General features: G+C 49.0%; 1 protein-coding gene and 1 long non-coding RNA gene across 7 annotated transcripts in view; both read right to left on the bottom strand.

Moving 5' to 3' along the window:
* Positions 1 to 23,869, bottom strand: part of KCNAB2 (potassium voltage-gated channel subfamily A regulatory beta subunit 2) — a 101,481-nt gene that overhangs the window by 64,098 nt on the left and 13,514 nt on the right. The window lies entirely within an intron of this gene.
* LOC149854701 (uncharacterized) lies at positions 5,648 to 7,277 on the bottom strand. The gene is made up of 2 exons (XR_016438703.1): positions 7,165 to 7,277; positions 5,648 to 5,687 (listed from the first exon to the last, which is right to left on the bottom strand). It is a non-coding gene; the product is annotated as an uncharacterized LOC149854701 (long non-coding RNA).

Here is a 23,869-nt window from a genome sequence, read left to right as displayed (position 1 = left end):
TATGGGACAGGGGTGCCTAGCTCTCTTAGGCCATTTCAAAAGTCCAAGACAAAAAAAGTGTGTTCAATTCTAAAGCTGTGCTACAGCACAGAGGAAGAGAAAACTCCTAACCTCATTTAGGAGCGAGCAGATGCACAAGCCAGTACATAAGCTTAGAAGTAAAGTGACGGCAGCATACACAAGTGATCAAGTGATCGAGAGGCTGTCTCCAGGGGCTGAGTCAGCTTCCGACAAAGGTTGGCATAGAAGCCTCAAAGCAGCATCTTTGCTATCAACATGCTGCCAGCGTGAGCTCTGTCTGCACCATCATCAGAGAAGCAGAAACATAGAGGCCACCTGTGAATGATCTATCCTGTGTTCTGGTACTCAGGCTGTGCTGGGGCACAACCTCTGTAGGCTCCAAAGCCAAGAGCCCCTCCCACAGCTGGGCCAGCTTCCTTCTCACTGGCTGCTTGAGGAAGAGAAGGCCATTAGACAAAGCCGCCTGCAGCCTGCACAGGGCAGCAGCCACATCTCTCTTCCGTTCCAAAGCACACAATTTCACAACTGCAACCTCAAACCGCCTCTGACACCAGCAGCACTGAACAAGGGAACACATGCATCACCTCTCGGGCAGCCTTCCAGCTGGACTAGAGCCTCAAACAGCCTGCATCAGGGCTGCAATTATCCCTTCCTGGGAACCTGATGCATAGGGTCACTCAAACATCATTTTAAAGCATTATCTGGATAGCCTGGATCTTATCCTACAGGATGTCTTCCAAACTTGGCCATGCAGAGAGAAGGTTCACTGATAAAAACCCTTTGTTCCAATTGCCATCCACATACTTGCCCTGAGAAGTCTGCTGGACACAATACCACTGGCGACAGGTTCCTCCAGGGAAGGACTCAAGTGTCCCAAACCCAGGTGCACCTGCAGGGTGGTATATGGTTACTATTAACAGGTTATGGCAGCCAGTTCTGTGAGCAAAAGAACTGTTCTCAGACAGACAGACCAGAGCCCCCACAACTTGAGCTGAGTGTGCTTAGATTGCAAAAGGGAAAAAGGTGCAATCACAGCAGCCAAACAAGGCACCTGGGGCAGAGCTGTGAAGTGAATCAAGACTTGTGTTCCCGTTCAGTCTCTTAACCACAACCCCATCTTTCCTTGCATCTCTGAGCCTGCCCCACAGACACGCAGTGCTCACGGTGTGCAGTCCCTGCTTCCCCTGCCTTTCATTGCCACCGGGCCCATCCTCTCAGAGCCATCACACCACAAAATGCCTTTCAAGCTCTTTGAACCAGTGCTCTGCTCAGTCCCTGATGCTAGAGGCGCCAGGCATCCTGCGGGGCTGGGACCATTCCAAAACCGCTGCTTCTCAGCAAGACCTGGAGGAGCCAGAGCCTCCGGAAACAAGATACTCACAGCTGGGGGGAGAGAACAGGACAGAACGGAAGGAGTGTACCAAGGGCAACCTGAGACACTCCCTGGCTGGAGAAGGTTGCCAAAGGAGATTGACCCCATCAAGGTGACACCCACGGTGAGTGACTTGTGTCTCTCACTGCATGCTTCTGCCAGCTCGGGAAGATGAAGTCATTAGGCGCTTCAGCTTTCTACCCTGACAACTGCATCCACAAATCTAGTAACTGACACAAGCCTAGTGCCTGTGCAAGGGCAGGATGTGCCAGGAACTTGGAATAATAAATACCCAGAAGTAAAGCTTCACATGCACTTTGTTTCTGGAGCAGCAGAGAGGAAGCTTGGCCCACTGGGTGGTGCACCAGCCTTTGTCCCAGTCCCTGCTCAACCACAAGGCCCCTGCATGATTCAGTCCCTCACAGCACCTCTCTCATCCAGGGTGCTTCCTTTCCTCCTGAGGGGATGCTGGGAACATCAGTAGAACCTGGGTGCTCAGTTATGATGGGAACAGGGCCATGTAAGGGAGGAGTGCACTAGACTTCCCGAAGTGCAGCTGGAGGGAAGAGACAATGCAGAGAGTCAGTGACTGCAAAGGATACGTAAAGACAGGTCCTCCAGCTGCATGCCCAAGCCCTCCCAGGGGACCCAGCATGGTTCTGGAGGAGCCAAGCCATAGGGTAACTGATATAGCATTGCACACACTGCTGCCCTCCTAACATGCTTCTTGCTGAGAAAGAAGCAAACAAGGGGACACGGCTGATCATTACCAGGGATCCTGGTTTTCCCTTATAAGAAAAATTGCAAATTCTCTGATAAAACCCCCCAAATCCATGAACAAAATGAAAGGCCTCTCACTCCCCACCACAGGTCCCTGGCCCTGCTCGTGCCCCTCATTCCCTCCCACAACCTCCTGGGCCCTGCTCGTGTCCCTCATGGGTCTCCCCTGCCCCCTGGGAGTGCAGAGTGGCAGGGAGCTGGCCCCACCCCCCTGCCTGCCAGATGACCCATGCACGGCCCCATCCCACTCCCTGCTGGGGCCCTGCAAACACACACTGCAGCCCCAAGCCGCACGCACTGCCTGGCTGTGCAGCAGCCCCAGCCCAACTCCCTCCCTCCCTATGGGGGCCTCAATCTCCCCCCACCCCAGCTGCTCTCCAGGCTACCTGGCGGCTGTACGCATACCAAAAATCCAGCACTTCCCTCCCACTGCTCCAGGACTGGCCGCCACTCCCCGCCACCCTCCTGGACACAGAGCGGGAAGCTTGCACGCGGCGGCTGCCACTGCCAGTCACCACCCCGTGCTGTCAATCCGTGTGCAGCCACTGCTCCGGGACTGGCCGCCACTACTCCCCGTCTTCCCCCCACTCTGCTACTGGCCACCGCGCATTTTCAAATTTCCAGCAAGTGCTTGGTCCTGAGCATGCTGGATAGATGAGGTTACACGGTACATGCACATGATGCCCCTGCCTGACCTGCCCTCCTCCCGCTCCCCTCATCTCCTTGCAGACTGGAACTCTGTCAGCCTGCAGAGAGCTCTCTGCAAAACTGCAAAATCCTTGGGTTTCCCTGGTAAAATGAGAAATCCATGTTTTCCTCCAGTAAAGGGGAAAATCTGTGGTTTTCTCCATTTTTCCGTGGGAAATGGAAAACTCGGATCCCTGATCATTACTGACAGACATTCCCAGACTTTCCCCAAAGGACGTAGCTAAAGCGGTTCTGCCTACCGGAGTGAGGGAATGCCTTTTAGACAGCCTCCTGTTGTAAAGTGACCACCCCCATGAGTTTTGAAGGTGCCAGGAATCAGGTCTGTAGCCAGGCTGCAGTCCTCATAGCATCTTAGGGACAGGCACAGCTGAGAGTGCTCAGACTGGGACCAGAAGGGGTGTGGCAGGCAGCACTGCTGTAGGGCAAGGACAGCAATGGACCTCCCTCTTCAGCTGCTGGACAGTGCCAGGTGCCAATGAGCCATGGGGCAACCGCAGGGGACTGATGCAGCAACAGAATTATCCCTCACAGATGCTGCTCATGTATCCCAGACCACAAGTGAGAATTTCAACCATTCCCCACTTTGTCCTGATCCCCCACAGAAAGGCAGAGCTGGACTAGCACATACCAAGGGGGCAGCCAGGGGAAAACTAAGAGATGGGCAGGAAGCAGGGAGGGCTGCACTCTTCTGGCCAAGTCCGCTGGGCACCTGGGTCAAGGCCACTATGTCTTTTCCCTTCCAGAGAACAATTATATTCCACTGACATGCAAACCATCAGCTACCTTTCTCTGACTAAAGTGTGGATAAAAGCCTTCAGCAACAGAGGGTCAATCTGCTAGCTGGGTAGGTGGGCAGGGCACACCACCTACATATGAGCTGATCAGCAGCAGGTGAGGGTTTGGGAAGCTGAAATGAACTGTGGGGAGTGCCCTGAGGCACCCTACATGGTCTGCCACAGCTCTGCCATTCTCACTCTTTTGCTTTCGGTACTTAGGGGTCAGCTAACAAGTAGTTTACAATTCATTATACAACCTGGGGTGAGTCCTTGCATAGGCACCAGCTACTGAGTCTAAGTGAACAGGCCATGTTGTCTTTGGTGCCCAATAGAATTTTACTTCCCTTGCTGATCTTCTGTGGGCCTGGCATGCCATGGGACCAAAGCAGCATTATATTACAGCTCCCTGACCCTATTTGAGAGTCCAGCTGAAGTCTCCAACTGCCATTTATGCAGTAACCAGGACCAAATCCTAGGAAAAACAGGATAAGCTGAGATCTAGAGCTCGCTAGACACAGTGGCCTGAAAACAAGAAAGAGAAACTAGACCATCACTGAAACATTTCTCTGGTTTGCAGTATCACCAGTGTCAGTCTGGAAAAGCACTGTCCTACATACCATGTTACTTAACCAACTTACGGCACAGTCATACTAGGTTGAACTGTCTCTTCAGAAGAAGCTAACCAGCATGTATTTTGTTGCTATGCTGGTGGTTGATTTAGATAGGAGGAAGGACTTTGCTCTCTGCATTTCACAGAAACCCTTTACTTTAAAATGCCTGCTTGAAGTTACATAAGCCAGTGCAAGCAGTTTAGATTCCCCTCCAGATTAAAAAAAAAGTTACTTTTTGTGCAAGAAGATTGATAAAAGTCTCAGATCAGATGCATATTCTAGGAGATATTTTGGGAGAGTCTGAGGGATAAAAAAACCCAAAGTAAAACCACTGGTAGTGCCTTTCCACTAGGCTGCACATGCAGTGGAAAGGTGAGGGAGGTGGCTGGCATACTTCCTGTTCCATTTTTAGCACAAAAAAGGTAACACATTCTCAGTGTCACTTAGTAAAAGACTCACGCTGGGGAAGTGGGAAGCCTCCAATCTCTAGGCTAAAGTACAAACCTGATTATCACTCATTTTTTGCTACTTCCCTTTGCTTCTTTATGACAGATTCAAATTAACGTGGTTCCTCCAGTTCCCATTCCCTCTAAACGTGTTCCCTTGTAGGACTAAGCTGGAATGCTGGCTACCATGTCAGGAACAAAGTAGGGAATGCAATGTCGCCAAAGGCTGGGATCAAATGTGCGCTAGAAATTAAGCCTGGGGAAAACGCCTGGTGCAAAAACTACACAATGCTTCAGTGTGATGCTGCTCTGAAAGCATCTGACACACCCTGCTTCCGGCAGTTTCGGTTCTCACCAGCTCTCAGTAGCTACATAAATGATCAACTTCCTCATTACTTTTCTAGCCAGTGCAGTGTGAAGAAATGTGTCTTCTATTTATCAATGTGATCTCAGAAATGCACTTTAAAAAGGGGGGACTGTTGCTGTGACACAGTCTGTTAAAAAAGGACTTCTAATTGGCTTCAGATCCTGCTCGTACACCTTGGTGCCACATCAAATTTTGTCGTTCTGCAGAATTTTACTGTATTTAAAATACTTTATTGTCCCCTGGTGTGTTGAGTGAGACCCTTACATGGTAGATGCTCTGATACAAGACAGATTTTATGTGTACACTAAGGAAGCAGAGATGGCAGAGTGGCTGGCACCCTGCAAAGGTGGTCCACAAGGGGAAGTTATTGCCTACAGAGCTATGGTCCTTGATGAAAAGGCTTAAGCTACCTGGCTGAACTTGCATATATCACTGGACAGAGGTATGTTGATGTGGAGCAGGTGATGCACAGTAACACCCTGCCCCCTTTACCGCACAGTGATAATTTTCCATTACTAGGCCCTGAGTGCAAGGCAGATGACTTTGCTTTGGGAGAGGCAACTTACTTCGCTTTCACTGCAGGCAGTGAGGGAGCTTCTGTTTCCTCTGTTTCACAATACAGAAAGGAGTCAGTCAGTGAAATGAACAGGTGGAGAAGCCTAAGCAGGTAAAAGAAAACACTTTTTTCATACAACACAACTCAGCTGCAAAACTCAATATTGCAGGAGTGTACTGAGGCCATCAATTACCAATACTGTGCTACAGCAGTCACCCTTTAGCTGACCATCCAGTCCAAAGCCCACTGGAGTCAGCAAAAAGACTCTGTTTTGCTTCCCGGGCTTCTGTCAGCAAACACAAACTTGGAACCTTCTGCGGCTTGAGGAGAGACTGACCTTACAGGGATTGGAGCTACCGTTTCAAATGGGTGGGTGTTGCTGCACAGGTGTGGGAGTGTTCCTGAGTTGCATGGTTCTTCAACACCTGTCTCTTTTGGTTCACAGATTCCACTCTTGCAGGCATTCTCTGTGGATAATGCCTCCAACTGCTCTCCGCAGGATAGCATATAGGGCTTCTCTGCTCTCTTAAAGATTTATTAGCCTCCCCTTTTATTTTGCTGCATGGCTCAAGGTTCTCTCTGGATCAAAAGGGCTGCCAAATAAAGCACGTCCCTTCTGACCCAGTAATTCTATATTTCACTGCCAGCATGCTTAAAACCACTATGGCCAGTTTCAATTTCATTGCACTAAAAGGCTTTGCTGAAAATCCATTAGGGCTAGAGTTACTGGATAAACTTTTCTGTGCTAATGCATGGAGCTGCAGGGAACAAGACTTGTGTGTGGGACGAGGGATCTGAATGGCCTGCAGGAGGAGAAGTGAGACAAGCTTCAACCCAACTGGATCGCTCAGAAAGCCCCACAAGGATTAGTCACACTTTTCTGGAGACAAAAGTCTGTGGATAGATGGGGAGTTTCCCTTTCGGAGACAAAGTACATTGGAATCCTCAGTCTGAAAAGACATGCTGGAATTCCAGGAAAGTCCTGGACAGATTCTCAAAGGACCCTGAAACTTTCCTTGTGATCCTGAACAGGCTTCTTGCGAACCTGTTTTCATCCCAGCCTTACCTAGTTCAGGGCCAAGAGTGTGAGCAAACATGAGAGCCACGGTGCTTGAAGAGTCTTTCTGGAAGCCCTGAGGAACCAAAGGTCCAACTGGACCAGGACAGTGGGTGGTAAAGACGACACTGCCTTGTCCAGGTCAGGCTTTTCGAAAGCATGCCTTGGAGAATGTGAGCTCTCCCCTTCAAACACTGTGTTTTTCATCCTAGCTTGAACAAGGCATGAATGGGAGCAACTGGGGCTAAGCCGGGGGTGGGTAATTACTTTGGCCAAAGGGCCGCTTACTGAGTTTTGGCAAGCCATTGAGGGCTGCATGACAGGCAGTCAGGGGCAGATACATATTAATTTTCTAAATTTTTTAGGGGCCCTGCGGGTCGGATAGAATGGCCAGGTGGGCCGCATCCAGCCCATGGGCTGCATTTTGCCCACCTCTGGGCTAAGCCCTCCTGAAAAGCTGGCTGCTATACCTCAGTTCCTCTATCTGTGAAATACTTGCTGTGGGGCTGGCAGTGGTGAGAGTGAATTCATTCAGACTTGTGAGGCTCACAGACATGGCAGCAATAAGTGTCACTGGAAACCTAAAAAACAAGCAAAAATGATAGCACTCAGCCCCCCTGCAGGCCAGGATGCTGAACAAAAAACCCTGAAACTCATCTTTCTTCAAAAGATGCTTCATAAAGTAACCTTTGTTAGCTAGAGACACCATATTAGCAACAGTTTATTTCAATTAGCGCAAACAGAAACAGAATGGGAGAGATTTAGAGGAGAGACACAGGAAACATCTGCAGCAGTGCATGCATTCTATGTATGTGGTGCTTTTGCATATACCGTATTTCATGGTCCAATTTTTAACTCTTAAAATTTGACCTCGACTTATACACTGTATCACCGTCCCCTGCGAGTGGCACCGGACTCAGTGTTTGGCTGGCGCGGCTCCATCCCCTGCAAGTGGCACTGCCTGAGCTGCACCAATGCCACTTGTAGGGGATGAGGCCACACCAGCTGAGCCCTGAGCCCGGTGCTGCTTGCAGATGATGAGGCCAGGCCAGCTGGGTGCTGAGCCCATCCCTGTCCCCTACAAGCAGCACCAGGCTTGGCACTTGGCAGTGCCACTTGCAGCAGACAGGGACAGGCTCGGTGCTTGGCTGGCACAGTCCCATCCCCTGCTCGCAGCGCTGCTCATAAGGGATGGGGCCGCGCCAGCTGACCACTGAGCTTGGCTATGACTTATATACTGTTCCTATGAAAATCCTTACCTTTCAAAGCAGAAAGTTGGGGGTTGACTTTACACTGTGTCAACCTATACACTGTGAAATATGGTAATCCCTTCACGTCGCCTTCCCTCATAAACAAACAGATGCTGCAAAGCATTATGGTAACTCCTTGCTAACTCAGAGATTTAGAGCTATGCCTCACTGTAAACCTGGCACCAGAAACATGGCTCTTAGAAGTAAATCCCCAGGCTTTTCCCAATGTTGTACTTTTATATTATTTCTGACCATATTAAAAACTAAGGGAAATATTTTTCTATATGCTGGGCTAACCGCATGACCTAAATATCACTAGCCAGAATTATTTCTTACCTGCACAGATCTTTGCTGCTACATAGTATACTCCCTGTAAATTTGGCTGACAAATCGGGGGAGAGACAATGTCAAAAAATCACAAAAATAGTTTGCAGAATATGGTTGGGGTTGAAATGGGCATGAATTCTGGTATGTGGCAAGATACCTGCATCTCTTATCAAGCAGAGCAGTCCTAGTAGGCTGATGCACTCCCAGCAGGGAAGTTTTTGTGATAATTAAAAAGTGAGATGATGCCTGCTGGCTGGTTTCAAAGTGCAGCATGACAAAGACACTGCCCCTTCACACCTGTAACTGAGGGGAAACAAAAGCCATGCACATGTGTTAGACTCCACAGACCAGGAGAAGAAATATACATTTAGTACCCCAAGGATGGAACTCCTTGTAGCAACCTGAGCAAATCGACTAGCTGAGAGAAGTATCCCAGGACAGCAGAATTAGGTAGGGAGTTTCTCCAGGGAGCCTGTTCTGCTCACCCAGCTCCTACATTTTGTAGCACAGCCCCACAAGAAGGCAGAAAGAATATTAGGAAGCAAAAAGCATAAATGTATATTTAAACCTCTGTAACAGGCAAACCCTAGTTCCAAACGGAGAAGTACGGGTGGCTAACAGCAGTCAGGAGACTGCACTGGTTTCACTAACTCCACAGCTCTGCTCAGAACAGAAGTGTCTTTTGAACATAGCACTACAGCTCAGGAGCCGTGAGAAGAGCTGAGGCAGAGGGAGCCAGGGACAGCTCACTGCACTTTTTGAAAATCAGTTTCAGATGCATTCTAAATCTCTCATGGTCAACAACGTGGTACCACAGGGTCTTAAACATGCCTGCAAACAAGAGACGGTGCGACTGCATGCAAAACTAACTTTACATGGAAGTGTTGCATCTATCTCATCCACCCTCCTGTTCCTCAAAGGCTGCTGCAGACAAGTCTCTGTAAAGCTTGTGCTACGCTGGAAAGAGGAAAGTCCCACTTGATTCTCTTGTGGGAATCTACTTCATCCTGCATGCAGAGCCTTAACCCACGTGCTGCTTGTGACACTCACAACCCCTGGGGATGGGAAGGATTCCCTGGGATGGCACCACTGACCTATCTTCCCAGGAACAAGGAGGAATGAGCCCAAATGCACTCTTCAATTACATGAGCAGTCCTGGATGCTCCTGGGTGTACCCGCAATTCCCAAATGACATCAAAGGACTCAGACAATCATCTTTGGGGAGTTAAAGGGAAATCTTTGAGCTGCTTCTGGCAGGAAAATAAAACCTTATGTGGGACTTACGTTTCCAGCACTCTTACTCCTCCTGGATTTGCCAATTTATTTCAAAATGCTTTTCCCCAGGGTAGAAATTGAGCAAGTTGATAGTTACACTCTTCTTGGGAAGCTTTGCTGAAACTGAACATCTGCACAGTGGGAAGTTGGAGGGCTGGGAACATCTGGGAGTCTGGCTGCTGCTGTCTGTGTCCTGGGGTGTTCTCTTTGCTTCCCGGAGCCAGGACAAAGGGAGAGTCTCAGGACATGGAGCCTGTGCCTTGGGGATGTTAATCTAAAGACAACCGAGGCTGACGCTAAGAGGAAGTTCAGTTCTTCACCTTTAATGGTGCTTCAGCAAAAAAGAATAATAGGAAATAATACAGGAACACTCCACTCCTCAAGCCCTAGAGTCCCCAAGTGCTTCACTGCAGTATCACTGCTAACAGCTGTTTTATAGACAGGGATACTGAGGCAACAGAGTAAGGTAGATACTTTCTCCTGAAATTCAACCAAGCCCTGCCAGGGAAAGACCAGGGAAAGATTTTGAACAGGCTAATGCTATGCCTCAGATACTGTGAAATCTCCCCTGACAACACACATAGCTCCCATATGGGTTAACATGCAGACATGATTGAGGGCGGTGTATCTGTACCTTTTTGTTGTTGTTGTTCTGTAAATCATCTCTCTTCCTTGCTGCTTCCCAGAGATTACATTAATCATGCTGGAGCATTTTCAGTGTTTAAAAGGTTTTGCACAGAAAAAACAGTGCAATTGCCACCATTCTATAGGCGTTAGCAACACTGATTGCAAGGATGCATTGATTAAAAAATCCCTAAGTGGCCTTCATATAAATGGTCACTCTGATGCTGCATTAGTGAGGGCTGGAGAAGAAGGGGTTAGGAGAATAGCTTTGGAAGTTATTTTCAGTGAAAGCCCCAAACCTCAGCAGGGTGGGAAACCCCTGCACTAAAACCTTCTTGCTCACAGCTAGGATTTCTCTAGGGGAAGCACAGCTTTACCATGGTTTTGCTCCCAGATAATCTTGGGAGTCAGCGAGGCATATCTGCAGAAGCTTGCAATTGGTATTGACCGATCCAAAAGGACACTGGCCCTGGTAAATGGGCAGATCCTGCCACATCCCAAACAAGTGCAAGCACGCACCATGCATCAGACCTTCTGGCACAGGGCTCCACACCTGAAGGTTCTTCCAAGTTTCACTGGATCCTCTGGGGGACATCAGCTGGTGCAGTGTCTTGGGGCACCAGCAGCTGCTCTGAATGACTGAGCCTCCCTGTCCACCTTGGACCTGGAGCCAAGCCTGGGGTAGAATTTTGGAGCGCTTAGTCATGTGTATTACTGGCTGCAGTGGTCAGCGGGTTGGTTGCGTCTCCTTCTGCAATGCGCTCTACACACAGCCTATTTGGCAACAAAAGCTTGTGCAGAACATGGTGGCCTGCTTATTAGCATGGGTCTCCTGAGCTGACAGGCAATTCTGCTGTTCCAAGGTGAGCGGATGCTGAGAGAGGAGTTTAGAGGGTTTGCCTCTCACCTGGCTTGGCAGCTGCCTGCTGAAGGATGCCCTGCCTCCATGATCCACCCCAGAGGGATTCTGCCTACAGGGTGTCTGCCACCAGGAGAATAGCTTTGGAGTGGACTCAGAGGCTTGGGCATGCTCCAGGAGTGAATGCTGCAGTGCAGCATTGGAAGCTGCTTCACTCAGAAGTGCCATGTTGGGGGCCTGCCCCATTTGAATGGAGTTGGAGACCCTACCACACTTTGCAGGAAGTGGCCAACATGTCTCTATTGAACTCCCCCCAGCCCATGCCTACAGCTGCAGGTGAATCTTGCATTCTCTGTAAGAGTTACCTACCAGACTCAACAGCTGGAGCCACAACAGCAACAGGGTGAACATCTTTACAGATGCTCTCCTGTTGGATCCATCTGACCTTTGCTCTGTGATTCTCCTGGAGTAGTTAGCTAATGGATGCTTCTATTTGGATGGAAACCAAGGCATCATGCCTCTGGGGGGAGGCAGGGAAAAGGCACTGTGATATGTATGTGCCTGTGTGCAAGGTCTTGGGCCTCAGAAAAGGCCACAAATGTACACTCATTTGTGCCACTCCACATGATCCACTCACCAGAGTTTAACTTTCAGAGTACCAAATCCCATGACATGCAAGTCACTCTTATTATACCCCTTACCCATGGCTAAATACAGATAGAGAGTGAGCACCAGGCTGCAGATAGCGATGGGCAGTGCTCCATCTGTGGGGGTCTCCCAGAACCCAAAGACTTGAGACATGGGGGAAGAGGGTGATAGGAAACAGAAAGCAGCACAACACCCTGCCAAGCCCCTCCACAACCCCTTCCAGGCTGTCACCACAGAGGGAGGAGTGCACCAGCTAATGCTTCAATGCACACTACCATTGCTGTTTGTCTACTACAACCGAGTTTCAACCCCCAGGGCACAAATGGGGTGAAGGCAGATCAGATAGCCACTACCCAACAAGTTCAGCATTGTGCACAAATCCTGCAGCAGGTGCTCAAGATCATAGCATTGTTATCTTACCACCCTCAACCCACAGTGGGCACTCTTGTCCCAGGAGGACAGGATGCTCTCCCTCCCAGTTGGATGCCTCTGATGCTGCATTAGTGAGGGCTGGAGAAGAAGGGGTTAGGAAGAAACAGTACAAGTAAAGCTTACAGATTTCATTGGGTATGTCTACACATGTGCTTTAATGCACAGTAGCTTATTTTACTGCGCATTAAAGCATCATGTAAAAAAAGTGCAATTACGCTAATGCACAGTAGTAAATAGGCTAGTGTGCATTAATTGTCACTTAAAAACTGTGCACATTCATTACTGCGCATTAAGGCAGCTTAATGTGCATTTCTTTAGTCAATCACATTGGAGGTACTAAATTTAACGTGCATTAGAAAAAGCACCTTAATGCACATCGTAGCCTTGACAGAAGCCTGTAAATAGCCATGAAAAAAATGAGGAAACAGTCACATGCAAAACACAATGGGCAGAAACTGATGAACAGCCGGTAGTGAGGGATGAGAGGATAAAGGAAGCCCCTTTCCAACTGTTACCACCAATCAACTGCTTGGGCTTCTGCCTACTGGGGAGCCCTGTTCTATTTCCTTCCTCATCTGCATGGAGCATGATGCTTCCTCCTTCCCCATGACAGCATGGAATGGAGGTTCTAGTACAAGGAAGCTCTGTAAAGACCTGGGCCAAAAACTAAGCATGTCAAGAGAGTATGCAGCCTGTGCAGAACAGTTGTCTTGCCTGGCGGAGCTAACTACCAAGCAGGAGTCCTGGGAACCCTGACTTGGCAACACTCCCTTTTTTCTCTGAAACTTGCCATGTGCCAGTACAGTCCAGGCCCTGTAATGCAAAGCATCACACTGGTTCCTGTAAAGGAGGTTTCCTCAGCATTACACAACATATCTCCCACATCCTGTATTTTCTGTATCCATTTTCCAATATGGGGTTTGACAGACAGCAAACACCTTAACTCACAGGATAAAGGAAGGAAAACATGCACGTACTCACAGGTATGACAATCACAAACACTGTCCTACTGCAGCCTGCATGCAAGTTTGTGAGGCTGGGCATAACCCCCACTGCAACTACTTTTCTCCTCAGGTACTGTTCATGCCATGTGCCCACTGCCATGCAATCACCAACTCTATTTAACCACTCCAAATTCTGTCACCTTGTAGGAAAACCCTCAGATCCAAAGAGGGGTCTCCCTGTTTCCATCTCACTGCATAAGTAGTTATTTGCTGCAGAACCAGATACCTTTCTTGCCAATTGCTAGTCACCTTAACAATCCTCTCTTACACTGGGATCTTGTTTTTCTAAGCTTCTGAGGAGCTGTGTATGTTCACCATCCAAATAGTCCAAAAACACTACTGCAGAACTGCACATCCCAAATGTAGGTGTTTTACTTATAAGACAGCATATATGGCTTGGTATTTTATTGTGCATGTTAAAGTACAGGCACTCACCAGTAAGACGCTCCAGAAACCATTACCAAGTTCTAAAGCCCAATGTGATAGTTTAACTAAGATGTAAAGTGTCCTTTCCTTTCCCACCCCCACAGTAACATTTCAAAGTGACAAATATCTGAGCACAGAAGCAGCGCTGCCCACTCTGATGCAGAGCACACTCAGTTTCTTGATATGCAGCTTTGGAAATGCATGTTACTTCTCTTTTTCTTTTCTTTAAACTCCGTGAGCCAAGCTCCCTGCTGCACTGCATCTGCTTTAAAGGAACAAATCCGAATGCACACACACTTTCTCTCTCTCTCTCTCACACACACACACACACACACACTCACTCACTCACTCACTCGTTAAAACCTTCCAAGGGGGACAAACTGCCTCCCAGCAGTGCACCTACCTGGCTTTTGTGATCTGAAGGCATACAAGTCCTATTCACTCGGATGCTCGGAGTGATTTGTCTGGGAATGAAGATATGCAATTATGGGGATGGGAGGGAGTCAGCTGAAAGAAACCCCCCAACCTAAGTGGCAACAATGGAGGCTGTACAGAATGCAAGAGATGGACAGTGCAAAGTGCTGGTGCACTGTGATGATGAGCAGCCCAGAAGGCTAGGTGTAGAGACAGCAGGTATTTTGTTTTCACCCCATTCCCTTTCACTCCATAAAAAAAGCAAGCCGATTAGTCTAGTCTCAGGCCAGGCTGAAATCCCCTCAACAAAGCGTAGGCAGGAGGAAATAAAAGCTCTTTGCTACTACTGCAGTAAAAACCTCTTGTGCTAGTCTCAGATCCTGACTCTGCACATTTTGCTCCACCAGCCAATATACAGTAACCGTACTGACAAGTGCTGCAGACTTCGGATCATAACATGAACCTGCTTCATTAGTCTGCTGTTAATGCACCAGTGCTGGGGTGTTGGCATGGGAAGAGACTATTTTTAACTGTGTAAGTGCTGAAACACAGCAATACCACAGATGCAGGAAAATGCAGTTTCCTCCCTAGGTGTCACACAGACTGATTTCATAACCGCCTTTCCGTTGCACTGTCACCCACAGGGTGCAGCACTTCTAGGACTTGGCTCTGCACAGGCATAGATACTAGCAGAGCAAATTTATGTTGAATTAATCAACTGCCCAATAACACAAACCCTGCTACCTCAGGATAGCATTCTGAAAGAGTTTCCCCAGCAAACAATTCATTGACAAATGCAGAGCACCAGGAGACTGGGAGAAAGAGGAAAACAATTAGCTGACTTCTAAGTGAACCCCCAATTCATCAATAATTTCTGAATTTTAGTGTCAAAGGCTGGGGGCGAGAGAACATTTCTTTGAGAAGCAAGGTTCAGAACAGACAGACTGATTCCAGACTCCACACTCCTTCTCAAAGTCCACCCCTTCCCCACCCCCTAGGATCTCAAAGTCCTTCAAAACCATTTAATAAGCCCCACATCCCCTTTGGGAGGTACTAGCCCTGATTTTCAGGAGACAGACCTGCTGGAGAAACCTGTTAAGGCCAAGAAAGAAACGCAGGAGTCCTGCTTGCTTGCCCCTTGCTTTACCCACATTTGCGTGATTTGAAGCAGGGGTTGACAATGTTTTTGGGTACTGTGCAAAGAACACCCACAACCTTGATTTGTAAGATGCTGGCAAGCCAGGGACAAATGGCAGGGGAGCCGCAAGGGGCCCAAGCCTTGTTGTGGCAGTGCATTCCCAGCCTCTTCCCTGCTGTCCATCCTGAGGTGTGCGTGCTAAGCAAAACGATTATGTGCACCACACTCTGGCACCCGTGCTGAGGGTTGCCTACCCTTGACGGTCCTGGATCTATCCAAAACAGATGGTACATTAGGGTGCAGCCGTTAGTGTATCCAGCGAAATACAGCACGCCCAGGATGCCCCTCTGAACCACGCCGTAGCTTTCTATCGTGTAGAAATGGGGACTCAAGTTCACATGGATGGTGGGCCTGCATTCCAGGTTGCAGGGTCTGGCTGCCCACAGAGAATGGACAGTGGCCAAGATGCTGGTCACTCTCCACTGCTGTTCTATAGCAGTTTCTGAGCTACAGTCTACAGGCTTTCAGAAAACCCTTCGCCTAGGACTACCCCATTCCAAGAAAGTTCCATGTAGTGGAATTACTCTGGACTAACCCTAGGGGCTTGCTGTAAAGGAAAGACACAGAACAGCAGGATGCATCTAAATGCTTGTCAATTAAAGCACAGCCATGCATAACAAGCTCAGACTTCTAGCATGGCATTTGAGTGCTCCAGAAGAGAGAGAGAGAGAGAGAGAGAGAGAGAGAGAGATAGTGTGTGTGTGTGTGTGCGCGCGCACGTGCGTGCACACATGGGTGCAAGTGTTCGGAGGTTAAGGGCTCCACAAGTGTGCATGCATGTGTGTGTTCAGGAGTTGAATGCTCCAGAAGAGTGTGTGTGTGTTTGGGAGTTGAGTACTCCACAAGTGTGCCCGAAAGCTTGCAAAGAAGAATGTTTTTCAACTATTTGAATTGGTCTAATAAAAGATATCAGATTTACCCAAAGAACTTGGTCTGCCTGTTGTCCTTAGGCCAACATGACTACAACCTATACCCCTTATGGTTTAAAGCACGGGTGGGCAAAATGCGGCCTGTGGGCCAGACGGGGCCTGCAAGACCATTCTATTTGGCTTGCAGGGTCTCTAAAATAATTTAGAAAATTAATAGTTATCTGTCCCTGGCTGCCTGTCATGCAGCCCCCAATGGCTTGCCAAAACTCAGTAAGTGGCCCTCCACCCGAAATAATTGACCGCCCCTGGTTTAAAGTGTGTTTTTTAGCCAATGCATCATTAACCTGCAGCACTTCATGCCACAACACATCAATGTAGCCAAAAGTTTAGCAGGATTCAAAAAGGACAAGGCCTGCTCTGTGCTTAAAATTTTTGTCTGCCCTAGATATGTGGGAGAAAGTTCTGATCTGGGCACAGTTACAAGAGCAAAGAAATCCTTTTGCTGGTTTAGTTTATGTCATTTGGGGAGCCAGTATCAGGTGGCCCCTACCTCTCGTGTGGGGTTGGACTAGATGACCTCTTAAAGGTTTCTTCCAGCCCTATTTTTCTGGGATGCTATGATTCTCACTCTTTTGCTCATGTAAGCTGCTGCTCCAAGTTTCCTGGAATAACAACATACAAAAAAACTAGAACTCTTGGTTCCAAAATGATACCTTTTATCAGACCAACTGGGAAATCACAAGAAAACTGTCCTTTTCTGTAAGGTTTCGGGATCAGTCCCTTCATCAGGCTTTGGGAAATGTATAGATGGTACAAGATGGTAAAAAGTCCTCAGAGGTAGGAAATACACTTCATTTTTGCACAGAGGATGGAGTTCAACATAGATAAATGCAGGGTGCTGCACCTGGGGAGAAGGAATCCACGGCACACATACAGGCTGGGGAGCTCCCCTCTTGAAAGCACAGAGGCAGGATGGGATCTCGGAGTCATTATTGACTCCAAGATGAACATGAGCCGCTAATGCCAGAGTGCAGCCAGCAAGGCCAGCCATACCTTGTCATGCATCAAAAGGTGCATCTCAAGCTGGTCCAGAGAGGTGATACTCCCCTTCTGTGTGACTTTGGTCAGGCCACAATTGGAGTATTGAGTCCAGTACTGGGCGCTGCACTTTAGAAAGGATGTGGCCAGCCTGGAGAGGGTTCAGATTTTGGTGAGAGGGCAGCAGGTGAGAGGCCCTTTGAGGAGAGACTGAGGGGACCTGGACCTGTTCAGCCTCAGCAAGAGGAGGCTGAGGGGGGACCTGGTGGCTGCCTACAAACTCATCAGGGGAGATCAACAGCAAATAGGTAGAGCCCTTTTCTCCCCAGAACCACCTGGGGTGACGAGGAACAATGGTAATAAGCTGATGGAGAATAGGTTTAGGTTAGAGATCAGAAGGCAGTATTTTACAGCTAGGGTGGCCAAAATCTGGAACCAACTTCCCAGGGAAGTGGTCCTTGCCCTTACCTTGGGCAAATTCAAGAGGAGGTTGGATGATCACCTGTCTGGGGTCTTGTGAACCCAGCATTCATTCCTGTCTGTGGCAGGGGTCAGGCTAGATGATCTGTTCAGGTCCCTCCTGACCCTAGCTACTATGAAACTATAAGAGGGAGCTGAAGTTGGTATTCCTGGAATACCAAGGAATCTCTCCTGGTGTAGACAGAACCTTTGAGAGTTACTTGGACAATATCTAGACTAGCATTAGATTGGACAAAAAGGGGCACAAAATAGCTGTTCCCAACTCAGGTTAGGAAGACACACTGAATCATAGAAAATGAGGGTTAGAAGAGACCCTCAGGAGGTCTAAGAGTCCAACCCTGTGCTCAAAGCAGGACTGTCCCCAAGTGGATCATCCCACCCAAAGCTCTGTTCAGGTAGATCTTAAAAACCTCCAAGGATGGAGATTCTACCACCTCTCTGAGCAACCTGTTTCAGTGCTTCACTACCCACCTAGTGAGAAAGTTCTTCCCAATATCTGACCTAAACTTCCCTTGCAGCTTGAGACCATTGCTCCTTGTTCTGTTATCTGTTACCACTGAAAACAGTCTACCTCCATCCTCTTTGGAACCACCTTCAGGTAGCTGAAGGTTGCTATTAAACCGCCCCCCAGTCTTTTCTTCTGCAGACTAAATAAGCCCAGTTCCCTCAGTCTCTCCTCAGAAGCCATGTGCCCCAGCCCCCAACCATTTCTGTTGCCCTCCACTACTCTCCAATTTGTCAACATCCTTTCTGTAGTGGTGGCCCCAAAACTGAACACAGAACTCCAGATGTGGCCTCACCAGTGCTGAACAGAGGGGAAGAATCACTTCCCTTGATCCGTTGGGACTGCTCCTATTAATACAGCCCAGTATGCCATTAGCCTTCTTGACAACAAGAGCACACTGTTGACTCATATTCAGCTTATTGTTCACTGTAACCCACAGGTCCTTATCTGCACAGCTGCTTCTGGCAGAGCACTCTTGGTGCCTGCCACTTTAAGAGATTGGAGCCAGCAGGCACAATGAAGCCTAACAAGACAGTCAAATGACTACAGGAGGGCTCCTGGATTGGAGGATGGGGCTGGGCAGCCTCAATATAAACACAGGCCCTTGAAGTTTAATGGGCAGTTGCTGTAGGGATGCTGCTGGAGTAACACTACCCAGATGGAGTTGCTGCTGCCAGAATACCTGGAGGTTAATGGTAGGAACTATGGGGATGGAGGAGGTTCCTGGTCCTGGGGAATGGCTTAAAAGGCCACCCTGCTGGGGTTTGGATGCTGTGGTGGGGTGGGCCCCAGGAAATTCCATACCAGTGCCTCCTGAGTGAAAGGTGAGTATGGGGTGCTGTACAGCCTTAGCCCCCTTGACATGGTGGGTTACCCCATGGAGGGGTCCAGGCCTTGTCATCCAAGGCCTATGAGATATAAACCCTAATAGTTCTGGTGAGGGGCTGGTGTAGTGTCCCCAGTAAGGGGACATGAGCAAGCAGCATAGAATAGGGTCTGTACAGGGAGCCTGAAGAACTATGCATAGGCCAGCTTAAGTGGAAAGGGAGCTGTGTTTTGGAGGGGTCTGAGAAGGCAGACCCATATGGGAGTGTGATATTAAGTGGCTCAGTGACCTGCATGAAATAACCTCGCTGGCCCCTGCTGGGGTCAGCACCAGACTGGTCGAAGGGTTAGAGTACCCACTGTGAGGGATAACTAGAGGCTAGAAGCCAGGAGTCCCAGCTGGCCTAGAGAAGAGGCCAGGGCTAGTGAGGCCAAAGGTCCCAGAGGGGGCCACAGCCACAAGGGGAAAAAAGACTTGGGGAGTTTTGTTGCCCAGAATGAGGGCTGAGTAGACTGCCTGAGGAGGAGGGATCCAGGCAGGGTCCAAACTCCAGGCGGGCATAGAATGAGGTCCATTGTGGGACTAGAACCACATAATTATGCCATTTGTGAGGCATGGGACATGGTGTAGGGATGGTACAAAGCTGTGTATTATGCCCCTGGCACTGGGCAATCTCCCACCTTAAACAACTATTCCCAAAGTTTCATCAAAGGCAAGGCAGCTAGGTGGACTGATCTAGACAGGTGGGCAGGCCAACATATGGGCTGGCCATGACATAACCCTGTCACACTGTTACTTAGCCAGTTGGTCCCCAGCCTGTGTGCTGGGGACTGTTCGATTCTAAGTGCAGGACTTTGCACTTGTCCTTACTGAACCTCCTGAGATTTCTTTTGGCCCAATCCTCCAATTTGTTGAGGTTGCTGAATCCTAGCCCTACCCTCCAAAATATCTAGTATTTCCCCCCTGCTTGGTGTTATCTGCAGAGTTGCTGAGGGTTCTCTTCATCCCATCTCCCAGGTCACCGATTAAGATATTAAACAAAACTGGCCCTATGACTGACCTAATCTTTGGCGCGTCAGTTGTTTCCAGAGTGGACAGACTGGCAGTCGGACCCATGGCTGACAGTCTGCTTTTCGGTAGCTGATGCACTAAAATAACTGGAAAGCAGCTGTCTTTGAAGGCCGGAGCAGAGAAAAGGATTGGCCTTTGCAAACTGGAAACAACCAACCCCCTTTTTAATATGGGTGTCCTGCCCAGTGGGAACTGGGGGGAAGGGTGAGGGGAGGAAAATCTGGCAGCTGCTAAGCTAGCACTGAGTGGCAGGGCTCAGCTGTGATAAATGCATTGGTTCCATGACAGATTCTCCAGCATGTATTCGTACCAGGTCGCTGGGCACCAGGCACCCACAGGGAGTGGCAGGGAGTTTCACAGCGTGGTTCAGCTGGCAGGTTCCAGGAGTGCACTGAGAGCTACATGGAGGTGGGGGGAGGGAAGCTGTGTATGACCACTGAGCCCAGCAAGACCTGGGGTCAGTCTCTTGCTGTCTGATCTGGCTGCTTCTTTCTCTGTCTCTCTTCCTCACTTCCTTCAAGTGTGCTTCTCTGCTGTGGCCCTGTGAAATGCCAGTCCCAATAGGGGAAGTTGCAGTGAAACTGCATCCTGAGCAGGGTTGTCAAGTGCCTTGAGGAAATGCTTTGAAAAAGGAAAGGAGAACACAATCTCCTTGAAGTTCTCATGTAGACTGTGCTTTAGCAACGGTAGTGAAAACTGCGAGGAAAGAGCTGCAGTTCAGAGCAATGGTTACATTTGTCTAAACTCTGAATTTGAATACTACTGGTATAATCTGCTGGGGGGCTGCAATGGCTGATGCCATGTAACCCATGTCTACATTTCTTTCCTAGTATGACTGCAGGCGCATGTAGATGTAACCACCTCCAGGTTACTGCTGATGTACCCCCCAGCAGCAGCAGCTTGCCCCTTCTGCTTTACAGCAGCTAACGGCAATTTGCCAAGAAATTGCTTGTGTGATTGGAGGGCCCAAAAACCCAACCATTGTGAGGTAAAGTGTATACCTGCAGTTGGACGTGGCCCCTCTGCCAATAAGTGGAGAATGTGGCAACAGGTGAGAGAAGACCTGGATGTTTAGAGAGGGGAAGGGACTTGTCCAGGGTGAACAGATCCCAGCCTCCTAACAGCCCTTTCTGCTCATTCCCGTGGCTGTTCTAGCACCGATCGTGTTGACTGCCTCTGGCAGGAGTGGTGTTGCCCGCTCGGGGCCCAACCAGAGCAGCCTGGAGCTTTCTCAGCTGAGGCTCCTGTAATCCTGGCTTTCTGGGTTTGTGCTGGCCACCAGCGGTAGCATTCAATCAAATTTCTAGCAGTCTCTATTTTATTATAACTACACCATTAGAGTAATAGAACAGAACTGCCTGTCTGAGGACAAATGTGGTTTAATTAGAGGGATGTTTTTCTGCACTCCCCAAACCACATGCTTCAGGGAAGAACATTCCAAGAAGGCAAAAGCCAATTAACAGGTAGCCTTCACAGTGAGCCAGAATCTATATTAAATGTCTCCCACTTAAGGGAAGTGTGTATAAGGAAACCTTGTCTCATTCCTGACAGGTGAATAACACAGTGGGGATTTACTACCTACAGTACCTCAGTGCAACCCACAATTTGATCTTGACCAAACTGAGGCATTAACTCATTTATTTGCAATCCATAGTCTCAAGGTCCCAAGCAAGATTGGGGCTCCATTGTATCAGGTGCTGTACAAAAACACTAAGAGATTAATCATACCATGAAGACTCTACAGCCCAAATAGACAAGGCATGGGATGAGTGGGAAAGGAGCAGCCCTGCACCCATTTTACATGTGGAGAACTGAGGCACAAGTTGCAGAACTTGCTCAAGCCAACATGAGGAATCTACTAAGCCTGTGCAAACAGGGAAGTATTTGATTTGGATTAGGCCAATTTGGAGGCAAGTCATTTGATTCGGTGATTCTAATCACTGTGCCCATTTGATTCTGCCAAATCAGAGAGTTGGTGCAGATTTGGATTGATGGGGGGAGGAAGGCACAGCCAGGCAGCTGCAGGCTGTATTGTGGCTCCTCTTGCTGTGCCTGCCTTTCCCCGGGCAGGGGGAGCCATGGGCAGGGCAGCCACAGGGGCTTCTTCCAGCTCCAACCCCAGCCTCCTGGCACTGGGGGGGGCATGCTAGCTCTCAGGCAGCATGCAGCAGCCTGCTGAGCCATGCTGCACCCATGCAATGTGACAGCTGCAATGCAGGTGCCAAGCAGGGGGTGGGAGGGGGCAGTTCCTGCTGCCCCACAGGGAGGCCTTGCTACTAGTGTTCCCCCCCCCCACCCCCCAATTCCCCGCTGCTGCAGCCAGTGAGTGCGGGGCTTTCTTCTCCTTTTTTTTTTAAGTGCTGGGTGGCTGGGGTCAGGCAGGGCAGCCACTGGTGCTTCTCTTGCAGCTCCCTCTGCCCAGGGAAAGGCAAGCACAGCCAGAGGAGCTGCAGGAGAACCTGCAGCCACCTAGCTGTACCTGCCTCCCCCCAGCCGATCCGAATCTCTGATTCTGATTTGGTCAAATTGAATGGGGACAGGGATTTGAATTGCTGTTCTCTGAATTGATTCAGAGGCTTTGGATTTGATTTGGACCTTTTTAACAGGTCTTCCGATTCGATGCAGATTTGGCCGCTGAATCTCCTGAATCGAATCTGCCACTGAAGCTTCACACAGCTCTAGCATCTACAGCCAAGTCAGGAATCAAGCTCAGGAGTCCCAAGCCAGAGGTCAGCGTCTCTCCCACAAGCCCATCTTTCTGGCTTTGGGAACAATCCTCCTCAACCCAGAAGCACTTTTCAAAGGACTTGCCATGCCCATTTGCACTTCTAGCTGGAAACATGCTTTGTTCACTGAAACAGTTGTGTGGGGGGATGTCTCTGCCTTGCTCTCCCTGCAGGAGGTTGGCATGGGCACTCCTCTGCCTGTTAAATAAAGCCAGATAGCTGCCCTGCTCAGCTAAAAGGATGCCACAGGAGGGATTGGCAAAACTGTATTTCAGAAGCTCGGGGCAAAGGGAAAGCACAGGTTCCCCAAGTCTTACTGTACAGCATTTCTAGCTGCTTTTGCTGGAAGGAGAAGAGCTTTTTTTCCAGCACCTGAAACATAGCTGTGGTGTTTGGCATGGGGGGGGCCAGGTTACTGAAATTGGGCAATTACACAGATCCAGGCAGGTGTTCATGTGATGTCTCTTCCACAAGCTTTTCTTGTCATCATTGAGTACCTAGACATCTTTTAAAAGCCGGGTCCTTACAGAAAACAGTAACAGCCACTGAATCTGCACCAAGAACACCTGTGATCATCACTTCCCCAGTCTCAGAAATGCTTTCACTCAACATGGGCACTCCTTCAGAGAGACAGACTGCACTTCTGAAAGAGCCATCCAGATACCATGTGAAGACTTTTTTTGCAGTACAGAAGGAAACCCCCCATGAATTGCACACCGCTGAAAATCCTCAAACAACTGCAACCCATGCTAGAAGGAGACCTAATTCTCAAAGGTCTTCCCAAAACCACCCACCCTAGCCTTCAAACAGGTACTGAACCTTGCTAAACTCCATCCTCAGAAGCAAACTTCCTATGGCCCAAAACGCACCAAATGGATCCAGACCACACCATGATAGGAAATGTAAAACCTGCCAACATATCTCCACCACCCCCACAATTACTGCACCCTAGAACAGAATCTTCAGCATTCCTGGATCTTGCCAGACATGTCACATCTCATTCAATGTACCAAATGCCCTGATTGGAGAATACACAGGAGAGATTAAACAACAACTGCGCACCAGAATGAACACACCAGAAATCTACTGAAGACAAGCATACCTAATTACTGGTGGGGGCATACTTCTCACAAGAAAACCACTCTCTCAGTTCTAATCCTCAAAGGAAATTTACAAAATACCTTTCACAGATGAGCCTATGAA

This window comes from Crocodylus siamensis, chromosome 12 (assembly GCF_052110815.1).
Source record: "Crocodylus siamensis isolate JL-2025a chromosome 12, ASM5211081v1, whole genome shotgun sequence".
Classification (NCBI taxonomy): domain Eukaryota; kingdom Metazoa; phylum Chordata; order Crocodylia; family Crocodylidae; genus Crocodylus; species Crocodylus siamensis.
Note: the sequence above shows the minus strand (reverse complement) of the source record. Positions and strands in the feature narration are given on the sequence as shown.